The following is a 12,873-nucleotide window of genomic DNA, read 5'->3' as shown; positions in this document are numbered from 1 at the left end:
AAAGTTCAAAAAGTAAAAATTTCTTTACCATTTGTGTTTTTACCATTGGGAGATCTTTGAAAGTGCATTTTCACCCAAAACTTCAGCAACAGATTGTGATCAGACCAGTGGACCATTTCACGAGCTATTTTCTCCAAGTATAAGATCATTCCTTTCTCTTCAATTTGATAGTTTTTATTTTTCATTTCACCATTGATTTGGTGTTTTTTGAGGGTTTTTATTAGTTAAATTTGCGTCCTCGAATTTGCGTAGTTAAGTTCGCTGAATTTTGAATAGGATATGAAATTCTATTTTCTCCATATGAAATCCGATGAGGATGGAACCACTCTCAAACATCCTGAGTCATTTCATGGTAATGCTAAAAATTTAAGTAAAAGGATGAAAATGAAAGAATTTAAAATTACCATGAGGGAGCATCTAGGAAGCATCAAGGGAGCATCAAGGGAGCACCTTGGGAGTGTCTGAGAAGCCCCAACCCAACTTAAGTTAAAGAAAAAATAAATAAAAAATTTAGAACCCTGTGGAATCGCCCATCTCCATTTGGATCCACTCGGGATCTGTTCTCGATTCACTGCGGATCCAATGTTGGATCCCCGATTCGGAAATCTAGAACCGCAAATTAGGCCGGCATAGTTCTTAATTTCTAGGAAATGTCTATGTCGGCCCAATCTACGGTTCTGGATTTCCGAACTGCGGATCCCCCACGGATCCATACGGGGCGTGGTTCCCGGTTTGGATCCTTACGGGGGAGGGGGTCGTTTAGTGCAACATTGCCCTAGATTGTTGTATTATCAGTTTGTTGATATAACAAAGTTGGGTTGTTGTATAAAATTATAAATAATTGTGTGTATTTTGTGCATTAGTAGATTTAATGTTGTATATTATTCCCCTGTGCAAAGTAGTCTTGTTGTGATACTTGGATTGGTAACATCAATAATTTAAGATTCTATCCTAGACTTTAATATCGTGGAAAAACAACACGGGAGCCCAAGTATTTAGTAGCAGGAGGATTGTAAAACAATTGTGATACGGTTGTTACATGAGTTCAGTGTCAGCAACGCGCAGTGAAAAGCTTGTTAGATAGTTGCAGAGATAGTTTCAACACACAGTCAGATACTTGGGAGACAGGTGCAAGGCTAGTTGGAGTGACATAGTAAAGGTCAATACTCACAGTTGCAGTGATAGAAGCATTGCAGATGTAGCGCAGGGGCATTAACAATGTGAGATCAGACTACTGCAGTGGAAGCACATATCATTTCAACTACAACATGTTCCCACATATTAGCAGGTGGCTAATATACTCACGAAGGCCTTGGGTAGGGAAAAGTTTGCCTACTTCAAGGAGTAAATGGGAGTAGTGGAGAACACCTTCCTCACTAAGAGAGAGTGAGTTTTTGAGGTAGTAGTGTACAAGGTTTCTAATCTCTATAATGTCTAAGAGGCTAAGGAACATAGGATCTCCAAAACCCAGAAAAAGTTTCACAAGAAAAGCCTTAAAGACACCTCAATTAATTAATTAGCCATAATTAAATATTTCCTTAAGTCAAACTTAGGAAAAGTGGTTAATTAAATTAGATTAATTGAGGGAGGTCAATTTTACTCTAAAGACTTCTGGAAAAGTTAATTGATGGAGTCAATATGATCCTAGGCATCGATTGAGATGTGATCATGGCTGTTGGTTGCCCGAAAGAATATTATAAGAGCAGGGTTGATGGGGTTTGGAGAACACATCAAGAGAGTTGAGTAGTTCGACTTACCCAGTTGCTGTGATTCAACAAGGGCACAGTTGAAGCTAGGGAGACACCAACAGCGAGGTATTCAACAGAGATTTGGGAGGAAATTTTCTCCAAGCTAGGGAGACACCAATAGTGAGGTATTCAACAGAGATTTGGGAGGAAATTTTCTGGAGAAAATTTCCACAATGATTTCTAGTTTCCAGAGGGAAGAAGGGGATCAAATTATCTGTAGAGAAGTAGGTTTAATTAGCTAGTATGAGTAGCCAATTTTCCCAGTGTGAGTTGTTGGAGAGACCATGTTTCTGTCGCTAGTGGCTGGATCTATTTCCCAGAGGTAGAGTGAGTGGGTCTAGAAGGCAGAGGGAGGTGGTATGACTTACTGGGTGTGAAAATTCCTTGAAATGCAACAACTGGAATTTATTCTTCTAACTGATTAATTATGCAGTTTATTTTGTTATGACAAAATAACGAATAAATCACACTGCAATTTCTTCACCATAAAATACCGCGGGAAAATAAAATACAAGGACTGAGAAAATAAAGCACATATACAGAATAAAATTCACACCGTTATTTTTGAACAAATGTCCCTGAAAAAACCCAATATGGGAAAACCGGTGTAGCAGATGAGGGTTTTATTATTATTCTCCAACATCAAAAACTCTGAGTACAAATCTGGATGCCAAACTGGCAATCCTCTCCAAAGAAATTACAAGCAAAACTATTGAGGGAATTTTTCCCTTCACAAGCAATCCAACAACAATATGTCCACTCAAAATGGCTATTCAAGACCCTTGCGCATGCTTCTACGTAGATGTTGCACAGTCCCTCACATTCACTCCTGGGATCCACCTCTGATCAAGACGTCCTACCTACTACTGCCTCTGGAAGTGATTCTTCAGCCCTCTGGAAAAGTATCCGGGTCTCTGGCACCTGAATTAACCTTCCCTTTCGCTGAATTGAATTGTCTTCTTGAGGCTTTGCACAGGCCCCTGCACAGGCTCCTGTGGAATAACTTGACCTCCTCTCGCTGACTCTTATGACATTCGAAACATCCACCGAAATCTCTGCTACTACTGCTGAGTCCCTTCTGGCTCGAACTTCGCTCTCTTGCTCGATCTCTGCAAATGGGTAGCTCGATCTGCCAAGGAAGTCGCTTTATTAGTGTATACATCTTCATCCCATCATCCTGCTTTTGTAATCTCTTTTTGGTGAACCAATGACCATGATTAGATCCTCACCAATGACTAAGATAATTTCAAACTCAATCCATGTGAGTTTCTAGAGCATTCTCACTTTTCTCAATTAATTCCCTTTCATTAATCGATGTCCCTAAGTTAGACTTTCGCAATTTTTACTTATCGATCAATTAATTTAATTGAGTTGTCTCTGGGTGTTTTCTCCCAAAACATTTTATGGGTTTTGGATATCTTGTCTTTCTTAGCCTCTTTGACCAAAGCCGAGACAAGAACACCTGTCTAATGCTACAAAAAATAATACTCCATCTTAGAGAGGAAGGTGTTGTCTCCCATAATATCTTCCCTCACACTGCTAATGTATGACAACTGTGACAATTTTCCACTGTCCACCAGCCACTACACATACTTTATTTCATATGCCACTTTGTAGCTTAATCACCCTACATCTAAGTTGTTGCCAACACTACTATGTGCTTCCCTGCACTACTGCCAACATTGCTCTGCGCTATCACTGATCTCATGCTACTGCTACTGCTGCAACTACTACAACTAAAAGCAAAAACTCTGAATCAGCTATGTCCCTGAGTTGCAACTGTCTCTTAAGTCTCTGAATGCAACTAGCCTCTGCATTGTCTACTGAGTCGCTGTTTGCGTTGCAACTGCTCTGTGCCTCTCAACAACTGACTGCAACTATCCCTCAATATGTGACTGTGCCAAACATTGATCCATCTACTTCTAAAAGGGGTTCTCCATTATACCCATTTGTTCTCTGAAATAGACAAACTTAGCTCTCCCTAGAGATTTTGTGAGTATATTTGCAACCTGCTCTTCTATGGGAACATGTTGTAGCTGGGCTGCTCCATGTTGTACACAATCTCTTATGAAGTGATATAAGATATCTATGTGTTTCGACCTATCATGAAACACTGGATTTTCAAAGAGCCTGATGCAACTCTGATTATTGCAGTAGATATTGGTTGCCTCCAACCTTTGACTGAATAAGCTTAGTAGCAGCTTCCGAATCCATATAGCTTCGCATGTGGCCATGCCAGCTTCCATGTACTCTAGTTTTGCGAAGCTCAGTGCCATAGACTTCTGCTTCCTGTTGCACTAAGAAACCACCCCTAATCCAACGCTTAAGCAACACCCTGATGTGCTCTTACCATCACCTTGAGTATACCTCAATCCATACTCAGCTATGTCACGCAAAAGCCTCAGATTGTGCCTCATTACTATCCAATGCACTCTCTTCAATCCCACCATAAAGTAACTGAGAGTGTTGACCGTGAAGCAAATATTTGGCCTAGTGTTGACCAAATACATGAGGGAACAGATAAGATGTCAATACAAGGTGGGGTCAATGTCCTCGTCCTTTTCTGCATTTATCTTCCTCCAGTTGGTAATCATTGGTGTAGACATAGGTCTACAGTCTTGCATCTTGAATCTCTTCAAGAGCTTTGTAGCATATCTCCCTTGACCAAGGAAGATCTCCTTGTCTTTCTGCCGTACTTCCAAGCCTATGCATCAACCCCAAATCCTTCATGTCAAACTCTACTTCAAAGATCCTTTTGCAATCCTCTATGAGCCCTGATGACCCTGTCAGAAAGAGGTCATCCACATACAACACTAGAATGAGTGGCTCATCTTCTACCATCAAATAGTAAAGGTTGGGATCTACATCGCTCTTGACAAATCCCATCTGTTGCAAGTAGTTGTCAATCCAACCATACCATGCCCTTGGAGCCTGCTTGAGTTTGTATAGAGGTTTTTTCAGTTTGCACACATGTGTGCCCCTCTCATGTGTTTCGAAGCCTTTTGATTGTTCTATATATACCTCCTCCTCTATCACCCCATTCAAGAAAGTTGTCTTGATGTCCATCTCGTGAATCTGCTATCTCATATGTGCTGCTAGAGATACAACCAACTAGATAGAAGTATATCTAGCAACTGGGGCGAAGATCTCCTCATAGTCTATACCGTCCTTCTTTGCATACCCCTTTGCCACAAACCTAGCCTTGTAGTTTTCCATGGCATGTACATCATATTTGATCTTATAGATCCATCGAGAGCCCACAACTGACCTACCCTCAGGCCTCGACACTACCTCCCAAACATCATTCATCATGATAGAACTATACTCTTCTGCCATGGCACCTACCCACACCTGATGTTGTGCAACCTCCTGATAGCTGGAAGGTTCAACAACTTGTGCCACCAATGATTGGTACATGTCTGGTTGTCTGTGTTCTCTCTTGTTCATCCTAGGTGCTCCAACGAACTCCTCTACATCTCTCAATGTTTGACGAACTTCCATGTTGGTTTGTCATGTCCCGATTTTTATTCTTTTTTCATAGTACAACTAGGGTGGATTTCCACGGCAGGGGATGACCAGGTCAGTGGAGTAGGTTTATGTCATCAGGGGTCCCAATGGAGTTTTGAGGAGTTTTTATGGGATTTGATGGAATTCACTTGGCATATTCCATCATCCGCACAATTTGCCTTTCGTTACATTGCATTCCAAAAAAATTCAAAAATCAACATTATTATTGGGCATAACTTAATTAATTATGTTCGCGGTGGCATTCCAAGGATATTAATTGATGAAATGCCTCAATATAATAGCTCGTTGGAACCAGAACGAGAAAATATATAAGATGGGATGATGAGAAGAGACTTCCAGTGGCCGAAGAGAGTATGGTGGGCGATTTTCCATTTTCCTTAGTTAAAAATGACTTTAATTAGTCATTTAATTAAGGAAAAATAATTAATTGGAGAAAAATGGCTAAAAGTGACTTAAGTGAAATAAAATAAAATTAAAAGGTCACTTGATAAAGTCAACGGAGGAGCTTCTAGAATAATAATAAAATAATAAAATAAGATGCTTCTAGAAGCTTGGAGATCTATCCATGAGATCTATAAAAGAGGAGGAGAAGATCATTAGGGGACATTTTGGATTTGAGTATTGTTTTTGTATGATAGGTTGAGAACTTGCTTCTTTACTCCATTGGTAGCCCCAAGACGCAAACCCTCAAGTGATTTGGTAAGATTGGTTGAGCACCCATCTCCCCTTGGTGGATTCATTCAAAATCCACAGGTGTAGTGATTGATTTCTTGTTTCAGTTTGGAGGCCGACATTAGCATTATTATCTTGGAGGGCCATTCCCAACTATTGTATTGGAATCTATTTATATATAATAAAGCTGGATTTTATTGCTGCATTTCTCATTGTTCATGTTGTGATCCCTTAATGAGATTTTCGTGCAATTTGCGGGTTTATTGTCTCTGTCAAATTTCTGGTATTTGGGTTTTTACATGGCAATCTTCTGTTAAGTGCATGATAATTTTGTGTAAAGGGTTTGTTCCAAATTTTCTTCATTTGGGACATTACAGTGGTATTAGAGCCTTGGTCTTGGCTCAGCCTGCGGGTTTCAGTGTTCAATTGCAGATTATAGCCAGGATTATCAACTCCTAATCTAGTGGTGTGCGCGAAATTTTCTTCTCAATATTAACCCCTCTACAAATTTTCTTAGGATAGCTAATTCTAGAAAATAATTTGGACTACAGAAGTAGAAAGGCAAAGTTTAGTGTTGGCCAAAATTGCATCTCTCTTTAAATGGAGTGGTGAAATCATTTGAAGAGGGACGAGAAAGGCACCAAATATCATTGTGGCCAAGGAATTATTTGTAGTCGAGAAACATTTGAATTTTTTTTTGGACGACAAATTACATTAGGGCCGAGTGTCAGATTACCAAAGACCTGGGTATTATTAGAGAGTCACATTGCTATTGGAAAAGCGACTCGAGGATTTTATTTGCTAGCGGAAAATTTTCTAGGGAGTTGTGTATTTGTGCGGATTGACATCATCATTCGCAATTGTTGAACAATGGATTCCATAAAGTGTCTGTGCTAATTCATCTGCCTTATTTTCATATAGTTATGCGTTTTCCTTTTCTGGAAGGGTGACGTGGAAGATTACGTATGTGTAGGGTGGCTCGGATGATGGTTGAAACCCAAATCTTGCTGAGACGCATTTACTAAAATTGCCAGATCTAAGTCGTCATCCATGTAGCAAAGAATTTTTAGAGGCCGATTTTAATTGCCTGTTCTCAGTGAAATTTTTGAGCCATAGAGGTCGATTTGCTCGACTTGGAGGGCCATCTCCTAAGGCTGAGCTTGTTTGTACTCACGCAGGAGGGACGAATGCAAGCTTGAAATATAAATTCTGGAGCTACTTACTTGTGCAAGGTTCCAAGACCGAATTTGTATTCTAAGGCTCAAGACAAAGGCGTGACCATCAATCCTTTTATCAAGTTGCTAAGGTGGACAGGCCAAATATTTCACGCATCAAATTAATTAGTTTGTAATGATTCGTGCTGCCTCTTCTGAGCAGGTGCTGAAGGAACTTCTTTGATTCTGAGCATGAGCATGTACATTTTGTCTTGATACCGAGCCCAAAATCCAGATTAAACAGAGCTACATTAAGGACCGTTTATCAAGTTCATGAGTTATTCGTTGAAGGCCGAATTGATCAGTCGAATCCCCAGTGTCGAATTGCATGAATAAATTGCAGCTATTAAGGAGGGTTCGATGTCTGAAGATTTCCTCTAGAAATGTCGAAGTCACAAATACCCAGGATCGATTTACACAAGTTTTGTTCCAGCTGAGAACGATCTTGAGCGCTGGCCGTTTATATGTTGATCATGTGTCCTTGCTCTATTGTGCGTGGAAGCCACCCACTTGTTGAGCTGCGTACTGCCCCACTTAACTCCACATCTACACACTACATTCTGGGTTGAGAATACACGTCTTTTAGCTCTAGATTTATCTCAAATATACGTATAAATCTGTGCAGGAAAGAGGTCACGACTCTCCACTGTGCACAAAGGTTGTTGATCATCACTTATCTTTAGACCGGGTAAGATTATTTTTGTCAATGTGGGGGCGCTATCTTGAATAGCTGGAGGTATTCTGTAGTGGTCTTAGGCTCTTGCAGCGATTTATTGGTGTTTCTGTTTGCTGGTATTTATAGTCTCAGTCCTTTTTAAGGTGGGAGCGTATTTGCCAATATAATTTCGCCTTAAATATATTCCTACACCAATCCAGTGAATGATATTATTTCTATTGCTGGCAGAGATCTAATTGCATTCCTGTGCTATTGACTGCTTTAAAACTAAGCCCACAAAACTATACCTACATAAGTACGCTCTCAAGGTGTTTGACAAAATTTCTCACTGGAGAAATTCACTAAAACTCAGAAAACTCAAGGATCATTTGGAATAATTTCCAAGTGAAGATATTATTGTGCTAAGACGAATTGACTAAGTTTGGAGCAGACTCAACAGAGATCAATTTTCTAAAGTTATCCATTGTTCGCTTGACATATATGTCAACACAATTGTTGCAGCAGATAGAGGACATCAACAGAGAAGCAATCCACGAAATATTTTTGCTGAAATCTGGAGGCTGTTGAAGAACATCTTGCTGTGTATACATATACCAGGTTTTAATCGCTCTCATCTGCTCATCGTTTATTCATATTTCAAATTGAAGAAAATACTATTTATGTTGGTGCTATTTCCATATTGTCAAACATCAACAATATGTCAATTTTTGAGTCAGATATGAATTAGTGCAAGTTAATTTCAAGTCTGTGGGTATTTGTTGAGCACTTAATAAATTGATTCTCCCCAAAACTACCTCAAACACACTCAGAAAACTCAGTGAATTCCTAAGCTATTCTGCAAGGGAATCTTACAGTGGCATTCTAAGATGGACTTTGGAAAGTCCCTAGGAAACCTCAAGGGCATCCTCAAAAGGCTTGGTCAATAACAATTCAAACCTTCTAGCAGCAGTACCACTTCAAAGCAGACAGTGGAAAAACAAAACCACAAACCTTTCTCCAAAGGGCTCTATGCTATTCTTCAAAAAGAACAGCTAAGACATCTGCAGAAAGAGTTGGAGATTGAACAAAAAATCTCTGTGCTTGGGACATATTTGAAGCACACGAAGGTCACATGGAAAGTTCTCTTCAAACTTAATAAACTAGATGCACTCCTTTCCAAAATGAGCCAGCTAGAAAGAAAGAAACTAATTTGGGTGCTAAGACTAGCTATGCTTGCTCTCATACAACCCAAGTTCTTGAAGGAACCTTGTGAAGGGGTTAGACTTCCAGTTTCATCTTCTCTGGTAGCATCATGAGACGAACGCACCTACAACTCGTTACAATGATGATGTTATGAAGAGAGTTTTCAGACTGATGATAGAAACTTTCTGAGACTTGGACAACAATGCAGGTTCTTTCTTTGGGAAGAAGCTTGAGATTTTAGGAGTTATGGCCATGACTAGGACTTATGAAATCATGTTTGATCTTGAGTGTGATGGTTTGATCCTGCAGATGTTCCAATGCTTCTTCAACATTAGGAAACATCACTCTGACAGAGTCATAACATACATGCAGTCCATCTTATCATCATGTATGAGAGGTTGTGATGCCATTTGTTGGGAGTTGCAGTCTCGATTGTTGTCTGTCTGGAGGAGAGAGAAGCTCATCTCACCTGTTGCTTATGAGCTAGCCGAAAGGTTGGTTGAGTAGAACATTGGGTTGTTCAGGAGACAGTTGATCAGGGAAGAGTTACTCAAGTGTGGTGGATCTTGTAGCAAGAATGAGCTAAGGAGGAAGGGACTTTGCTTCATCTTGAGTGACAAACAAGAGATGACAATGATAGAGCAAGGATATATTCTTTATGTCTGTCAGGATGAGGACTCTTTGTTGGATGAGTCCATAGGTTCATACGATGATGCCTTTGATGAGCACGAGATGATGGCAATAGCCCAGATATGCATCCATGTGTGGTAGAGAAGTACGAGGAGTAGACGATTGTTTCCATGAGGGAAGGAAATCATGGAGCAGATGAGTGACTGGTGATTCAGCATAGAGAGCACATAGAGGAGCATGAGTCAGATGATACACAGTGTGCGGAATGGGCCATTTTTGGAGAGTCAGCTAGTGGGTCATGTTGAGCCCATGATGGAGGATGAGCAGACACCCTTGGAGCCAGCCATGGAGTGGAGTAGACAGATGTGGAGGCAGCCTCCAAGGAGGCAGTATTTGCAGACACTTCTCCTCAAGAGACGCTGGAGATGGCAGGAGTTGTTGGAGGTGGTAGTGCATCCATCTTTGGGTCTACGCATTGATGAGGTGCAAACATATGTAGTGGCAGCAAGCAAATCTGCAACATATTAAGGCAACAACCCTCTCCAAGAGTTCATAGACAGGGCTTGCAACACAGTTTGCCCACTTTTATCCAATAGAGGGAGAGAGGCAAGATTTCCTGGACATGAATTGATTGTCCAGGTAGAGCATCAAGAGTTGAGCATGGACCAGTATCAGCATAGCAAATGTATTCCTTGCACATGAATCCATGCATTGGATTGGCGAGAGATCATGAGTTGGTACCCTACTGATGGAGTATCATTTTTAGTCAGTGGCATTGTATTGCAGGAGCCCTTAGAGGCGAGGGATATTACATGCTTTAGTTGGCAACAAGATGTAGGCTGGGCACTCATCAGTATCTCAACACAACATCAACATGATGAGATTGACCTTGGTTTATGCCAAGAGTTGGATTGGAGAGAGGTGATGAGTTGGTACGCAATGGATGGAGCAACATTCCTGGTTGGAGTTATAGCAGAGCAGGAGCCATGGAGCCTTGATATTTTTTTTTGGTGGATCCAGGAGGATTTGTTGATCAGGTTCAGTGAGAGATTAGTTTGAAATCCGGGCATTGAGGGGTCCGGTCATGATGGGTTGACACAAGAGCAGAGCATCACCCAATGGTTCGTATGGGATCCAGGCATTGGGTCTCAGTTGCGTCAGGCCACCAGATTGGTCTACAAATTTGGATTGGTTGAGGGCAAGAAATCTTGGGGCAGGAGGATTGTCATGTCCCCATTTTTATTCTTCTTCATAGTACAGCTAGAGTGGATTTCTAAGGCAGGGGATGGCTAGTTCAGTGGAGCAGGTTTATGTCATTAGGGGCTCCGATGGAGTTTTGAGGAGTTTTTATGGGATTTGATGGCATTCGCTTGGCATATTCCATCATACGCAGTTTGTCTTTCGTTCCATCGCATTCTGACAACTTTAAAAAATCAGCATTATTATTGGGCATAACTTAATTAATTATGCTCGAGGAGGCATTCCGGGGAGATTAATTGAAGGAACACCTCAATATAATAGCTCGTTGGAACCGGAACGGGAAGATTTTACAGGATGGGATTATGAGAAGAGACTTCCAGCGGCTGAAGAGAGTATGGTGGGTGATTTTCCTTTTTTCTTAGTTAAAAATGACTTTAATTAGTCATTTAATTTAGGAAAAATAATTAATTAGAGAAAAAGGGCCAAAAGTGACCTAAGTAAAATAAAATAAAATGAAAAGGTCACTTGATAAAGTCAATGGAGGAGCTTCTGTAATAATAATAAAATAATAAAATAAGATGCTTCTAGAGACTTGGAGATCTATCCATGAGATCTATAAAGGAGGAGGAGAAGGTCATTAGGGCACATCTTGGATTTGAGTATTGTTTCTTGTATGAAAGGTTGAAAACCTGGTTCTCTACTCTATTGGTAGCCCCAGGACGGAAACCCTTCGGTGATTCAGTGAGATTGGGCGAGCACCCATCTCCCCTTGGTGGATTCATTCAAAATTCACAAGTGTAGTGATTGATTTCCTGTTTTAGTTTGGAGGCCGACATTACCATTATTATCTTGGAGGGTCATTCCCAACTATTGTATTGGCATCTATTTCTATATAATAAAGCTGGATTTTGTTGTTGCATTTCTCATTGTTCTTCATGTTGTGATCCCTTAATGAGATTTTTGTGCAATTTGTGGGTTTATTGTTTCTATCAAATTTCTGGTATTTGGGTTTTTACATGGCAATCTTCTGTTAAGTGAATGATAATTTTGTGTGATGGGTTTGTTCCAAATTTTCTTCATTTGGGACATTACATGGTTCGACCATTAGTGGTGGGAGGATCTACCAACTCCTCATCTTGCCTCTGCTTCTCCCTTTGCTGCGAACTCACAACATCTCCTACACCTAAGGTTATGCTCGTACTGGTAACTGTAATAGATATCTATGATTGTGCTTGCGACTGTCCCTGTGGCTGCCATTGTTGTTAGATTGATGAAGCTTTCGTTGGCTCACTCTGATCATCTGTTGGCATCTTGCGAGATTTCTTGAAGGCTTTGTCCTCCATAAGCTTTACGTCCCTTCTCACGATAATCTTCCTACTGCTAGGAATGTAGATCCTATATGCCTTAGACGTCTCGCTATACCACCCATTCTTTGCAGTCTGGTCCAACTTGGTGCACTTCTCATTTGGCACATGACAATAAGCTATACTACCTGTTGTTGCTGCCTGTCACACACACCTAAAAGTTAGTGAGAAAATCCCTTAACCCCACAAGGTGTGGTTGGTGGAAAAACTAAGAGATGGGGCTATCACCTATTCCCAACTCTCTCTGATTAAGCTCTCTCCTAGGAAAGCTAAGGGGGGTGGTCCCTAAATGGAAAACTAAAGTTAAAAAAATAGATGTGAGGTTTCTAGGAGATGTTCAATTGGATTACTTGAGATTGTGAGAAAATGTAATGAGCAATATGAAATAAAATGAACTTTAATAACCATCAACATATTAATTAAATATGAACATATATATAAAACTAGTGCCTTCAATATTGCCTAAAAATGAATAATACTTGTTCAAGAAAATTAAGTGTTTCAAATTGAAACACAAGTAACTCTGTCAAATCAAACAAAAGATGTTAGCAAGATACATGCAAGATATAAATTTCAAGAAATGCATTCAAAATATGTAATCATTCACAAATCTAAAGCATGTAAGGAAGGAATATAGAAATGACTTGCAAAGAAAACAA

General features: G+C 40.2%; 1 long non-coding RNA gene across 1 annotated transcript in view; it reads left to right on the top strand.

The window, feature by feature from the left end:
* Positions 1-6,854: 6,854 nt before the first annotated feature.
* Positions 6,855-12,873, top strand: part of LOC149229089 (uncharacterized) — a 121,136-nt gene continuing 115,117 nt past the window's right edge. The window contains exon 1 of the long non-coding RNA XR_016247914.1: positions 6,855-8,435. This is a non-coding gene — a long non-coding RNA (uncharacterized LOC149229089). The remainder of the gene's footprint in view (positions 8,436-12,873) is intronic.

The sequence above is a fragment of the Pinus tabuliformis genome, chromosome J, assembly GCF_031772625.1.
Source record: "Pinus tabuliformis cultivar Carrire ecotype Pingquan chromosome J, CPIR1, whole genome shotgun sequence".
In the NCBI taxonomy this organism is placed as follows: domain Eukaryota; kingdom Viridiplantae; phylum Streptophyta; class Pinopsida; order Pinales; family Pinaceae; genus Pinus; species Pinus tabuliformis.
This window is presented reverse-complemented; position numbering and strand designations above follow the sequence as displayed.